Source organism: Prionailurus bengalensis, chromosome C2 (genome assembly GCF_016509475.1).
Source record: "Prionailurus bengalensis isolate Pbe53 chromosome C2, Fcat_Pben_1.1_paternal_pri, whole genome shotgun sequence".
NCBI lineage: Eukaryota > Metazoa > Chordata > Mammalia > Carnivora > Felidae > Prionailurus > Prionailurus bengalensis.
The window spans coordinates 138498072-138503919 of record NC_057350.1 but is presented as its reverse complement, the minus strand read 5'-3'; the positions used below and the strand labels follow the sequence as shown (position 1 = coordinate 138503919).

Below are 5848 nucleotides of genomic sequence, written 5' to 3'. Positions count from 1 at the left end.
GGTGTTTTAAACAGTTGCTTCAGGTAACCGAAAGTTTGAGAACTGTGGCATAGACAATGGCTATAATTAAAGTGAATATGGCCTCCTAGGGCCCTCTTCTGCTCCTTACAGAGATGTCCCCAGAACGGTCTTAAATGGGAAAAAGAATCTTCCAAGTACTATTTATGAAAATGTTTCATAAATATTTCTTCCACAAATACTCTTCTCTACCCAAGCTAGAAGAACCACATTAGCAATTTGAAAAAAACACATAAAATAATAATATCAAATAATTATTTGAAACTGCCACATAAGACAATAATTATCCCATTCAAAAAGCCACATAAAAAATTTATGGGCTATTTTTTTATTCTTCACCTATGTTTCTTCATCCTAAATAATCTTGAAAAAGCTGTTGTCTTTTAAGACTTTTGAAAAACAAACAAAATGAACAAGCAAGACTTTTGAGAGGCAATAGTATAGATTGGTTAAGAATATACACTCCAGAGCCAAACTGCCTGGGTTCAAACCCAGCCTCCATCACCTATCAATTGTGAAACTGTTCACTTTATGTAAGAATTAAATGAGAAAGTAGACGTACAAGCATAGAACTATGCTCTATAAATGATGGCTATTAAGGCACTAATATCCAGTAGATACCAGCCATGTGGAAAATGCTTTAAATTGCTTTTCTAGTAATTGAGACAGGTATATGTGATTTTAGCCACACTCCTATTGCGTATTTTATCTTCTCCGCAGGTAAAAGAATGTTAGTTTGGAGTTTCTCTAACATCAACTGCCTAAGTGTCATGCTCTAACAAGCAACAACTTCTCTTCCTCTCTGCCATCTGCTTGGCAGCTGCAAAGCAGCAACCATGCATGAATGCATCTCCATCCATGTTGGCCAGGCTGGCATCCAGATTGATAGGGACTGCTGGGAGGTCTATTGCCTGGAACACGGCATCCAGCCCAGTGATCAGATGCCAAGTAACAAGACCACTGGAGGAGGAGATGACTCCTTCAACATCAAGAGCTCTTCAGTGAGACAGGTGCTGGCAAGCATATGCCCAGGGCAGTGTTGGTAGACCTGGAATCCACAGTCATTGATGAAGTTCGCACTGGCACCAATAGCCAGCTCTTCCACCCTGAGCACCTCATCACAGGCAAGGAGATGCCACCAATAACTATGCCCAAGGGCACCACAACATTGACGAGGAGATTACTGACCTTGTCTTGGACCGATTTCAGAAACTGGCCAACCAGTACACAGATCTACAAGGGCTTCTTGGTTTTCCCCGGCTTTGGAGGGGCAACTAGTTCCTCTGCTGATGAATCACCTCTGTGGATTATGGCAAGAAGTCCAAGCTAGAGTTCTCCAATTTTCCAGCCCCACAGGTTTCCACAGCTGTAGCTGAGCCCTACAATTCCATCCTCACTATCCACAACAACCTGGAGCACTCTGATTGTACCTTCAGGGTAGACAGTGAGGCCATCTATGATATCTGTTGTAGGAGCCTTGATATTGAACACCCAACCTACAGTAGCCTATATAGGTTGATAGATTAAATTGTGTCCTCCATCACTGCTTCCCTCAGATTTGATGGAACCCTGAATGTCGGTCTGACAGAATTCCAGACGCATCTGGTGTCCTATCCCCACATCTACTTCTCTCTGGCCACATATGCTCCTGTCATCTCTGCTGAGAAAGCCCACCACAAACAGCTTTCTATAGCAGAGATCACCAATGAATCCTTTGAGCCAGCCAACCAGATGGTGAAATGTGACCTTCGCCATGGTAAACACATGGCTTATTGCCTGTTGTACCATGGCAACATGGTTCCCCAAAGATGCTAATGCTGCCATTACCACCATCAAGACCAAGTGTACCACCCAGTTTGTGGACTGATGCCCCATTGGCCCCAATGTTGGCATTAATTACCAGTTTCCCACTGTGGTACCTGGTAGAGACCTGGCCAAAGTACAGCAGGATGTGTGCATGCTGAGCAGCATTGCTGAGGCCTGGGTCTGCCTGAACCACACGTATGACCTGATGTATGACAAGTGTGCCTTTGTTCACTGGTATGTGGATGAGGGTATGAAGGAAGGAGAGTTTCCTAAGGCCTGTGAGGACATGGCTGCCCTTGAGAAGGATTATGAGGTGGTTGGTATGGATTGTGTTGAAGGAGAGGTTGAAGAAGAAGTTTAAAAAGTCACGTAGGTGCTGCTTTTACAGGGAAGCTTGGTCTGTTTTAAACATTGAAAAGTGTGCTCTGATCAGTTAATTTGCATGTAGCAGTGTAAACTCTCACATACAATTACTGGCCTATATTTTAAAACACAATGCTTTATTATAGACCCAAGCTGTCCATTTCTCTGATGAGTTTGAATGAAGTATTCCCTGTCTTAAATGGAAAGAAAGAAAGAAAGAAAGCAAGCAAGCAAGCAAGAAAGAAAGAAAGAAAGAAAGAAAGAAAGACAAAAGAACAGAAAAAAGAAAAGAAAAGAAAAGAAAAAAGAAATCAAGAAAGGCAGGCAATATTAGTTTGGATTATAGGAGTATAATCACATCATGTGTCATAGTTAAGCTAATTTACACAAAAATGGTGAAAGCTATGGTTACAACCTGATTAGTATACTGCACTAATTGGATTATTTGATTGTACAGTCTTCTGGATATATTTTGTTCTTCCTCTATATATATCTTATCCCTGAGAATACTTTATCAGTGTAACCGTTTATAGGTCTGATAACCAAAACAGAATGTTAAGTTTCATAAGTATAATACCTTACACAAATTGATGTCCACAGCACTACAGTATACAGTGTGTGACATAGAATAGGTACTCAAAAAATGTCTGTGGAACTGAACTTAAAACAAACAAACAAACTCTTATGGCAGTCATCCATTTAAAGCCAATGAATCCTATTTTTGTTTTTTTCCCTCTGATACTCTTTTTGGCCCATCTGATTTACAAAGAACCTAGAAACGTTAAGAATTGATGTTTAAAGAGTCTTTTCAAACTTTCAAATCCCACTACATCTGTTGCTGCAAGTTTTTTGTTACTTCCTTACATAGTTCCTATGTTCAAACTTTGAAGATTTTCTCAATCTTGCATTATTGGCTGTCGGGAACATCTATCCAGAATCCCCCAGTGCTTCCAGTTACAACCCCAAAACTCATTATTTCCCTATATCTTCACTTTTTTCTCCTTATGTGCAACACTGTCATCTCTTGGAAGTTGCTCAGATTCTGCACCCATTCTTCATCCCCACTGCACAGTATATGCACGTATCATATTGCTTGGTTTAGACATTTTTGGTGGGTGACAATCATCTTGTTATACAAAACTTATGTTTTTCAGTTCATACAGCATACTGGTCCCAAATGATCTCCCTAACCATTGCCCTCCATACTGCCCACTGTACATCGGGGCCCTTCATATAAACATAAGGGTCTGGAGTTTGCCCTCTGTTAAACTTACTTGTCTCATATGCTGATACCCTGCTCACTCACACTTCTCAACAAACACCAAGTGCAATTCCTTATTTAGAATGAGTGTTTCCATTTTGGATGCTAGAGTATTTTCTTTTTAGTCCTCAGCAACTAGATTCCTCACTTCAGAAATGTTTTCCTAAGCTTACAGATAAAATTAATCACTCTTAGCCTTGTACTTTCAGGTAGCTTCTCTGTGTTTCTATTGCCTCATTTGTCACATTGTCACTTATTTGTTTACATGTCTTTTTCCCCTGGTAGGAGATAGCCCCTGTGTGTGATTCACTCTGAGAATCCCAGCACGCAGCAAAGCTCAATGAAATTTTTTAATTGAATTGAATAATCTCTTCAGTATTGCCTTTATACATACAACACTTTAGCAGTTTCTTGAAAGGAATTTCAAAATTTTATTCTTCCATATACCCTTACCCTAATCACCCTGCTTTCCATGTAGATAGTGATTTAAAAGAGCAAAATCAAAATTAAAGTTGTTGGAATACATTGAGGGAGGACGTTGTGATTATGTTCACAAATGTACACACTTTCTTAGCATTAAATATCAGAATACCTGATTCAGTGACACGATTGGTGGTGGTGGTATCATCATACCTGCAAGGCCTTGGGACCTCATTCATGTTAGAAAATTTCATTCAAAATGATTTCATCAGCCATATTTCAGGAGGGGATTTATTCCCACTTTAAGATTGGCTCCATAAGGACTAGATAAAAACTGTGTGGCTAACTTTGATTTCTCCTAGAAAAAAGTTTCTAATATTATTTTTCTTATTATGAATGAATATGAACTTTTTTGGAGAAAAAATTTAAAAACACAATCACAAAGAATGTAAAAAGCAAGGAAGTGTATTCCTAATGACTGAGACAGCTGCTACCAACACCTTGGTAGACAAGATTTTTCTGGGGAATGTGTATATCCTGCTGCAGTAAATGCTGCCATTTACTAAACACCTACTCCATGCCAAGCTATCTACATATTTAGCCCAGATGTCAGCTCAGCCCATTTTGGCTCTTAACGTCTTTGTTGGATTGAGCTGAACTCCCGCTCTAGAGCCTAGGACAATTCTACACCTTATTCATTTTTATGAATTTTAGAGAAATTGGTCCTGTGCCTTTGCAAATTGTCCCGGTTTTCATCTTATGTCAATCCAATTCCACAGTTTTAAATTGATCCATTATAATTCCCTCTTAGATATTTTTGTTTGTCCTGCCTTGCTTCAACCAGAGACCACCCAGCCTTTCTCCTTCTGGCCTTTCTCCAGCCCATGATCTCATCCTCTACCCACTTATTTTTATTTTAGGTCTCCACACTCTCCTTCCAAAGTTATTTTTAGAGATACTCACGTTTATTTCCTCTTCTTAAGCCTATGACTTAAAGATAATCTTTTGTCAATTAAACCTGACCTCTGGGTTTTATCCTGTACCACAAATGTATTGATATTTCTTCTAAATAAGAAGAGTAATTAACCAAATAATTCTAGAGGGTAACACTTTTTTCACATCCTTATATAAGTATAATATTGTTTAATTCTCACAACATATAATGAAGGTACAATTAGCTCTATTTTACAGGTGAACCAAATGGAGAATAAAATGGATAAGTTATAATAGTGTTTTAAAATGTCTTCTAATACATCCCCACTAGTATATGATTCCTAAAGGTAGAACTTATATCCTCTTCTCATTTTTATCTTCAGTGTCTAATCAGGGGCTGAAATATAGTAGGTAGGCAAAAAATACTTTTTCAATAAACAAAATCACATGAGAGAATAAGTCTTATTATCTTTTATTACAGTTCTCATGTTGGTTGACATAACAATAGCTTTTGACACTGTTGATGGCTACCCACGCCATAAAGCACTGCCTCCACTTAACTCCCAGAACACTTGCTTCCCTGGCAGCTCGTCAGTATCCTTTGCTGGTTTTTCTCCCTTACTTAAAACCTTGCAACACCCCAGGGCTGTGTCCTCGGTTATCCTCGCTCTTCAATTTACACTAAAGACATTGGTGATTCCATCCAGTCTCATAGCTCTCTCTCTATATCAACAATATGCTGGGGACTCTCATTTCTAGGTACAGTCTTGAACTGCCCAAACTTAACGCTGTTAATCCCACAAACCTATCAACACTGTTGGCCAGCTTAACCCAACAACCTTATACTCACCTTATGATTTCTCTCTCACTCCATACCCAATACCTTTAGAAAATCTATTGGCTCTAATAGATTCAGCACTCAATTTATCACCACCTCCTCAGCTACCATTCTAAGGTTGAGCCACCATTACTCCTCTTCCAAATAACTACAATGGCTTCCAACTGTTCTGCCTGCTTCTTTCTTTGACACTCCATATACTATTCTTA

At 39.1% G+C, this 5848-nt stretch overlaps 1 pseudogene; it reads left to right on the top strand.

Moving 5' to 3' along the window:
- The first annotated feature begins 847 nt into the window (after positions 1-847).
- Positions 848-1775, top strand: LOC122492042 (annotated as a pseudogene).
- The last annotated feature ends 4073 nt before the right edge of the window (positions 1776-5848 follow it).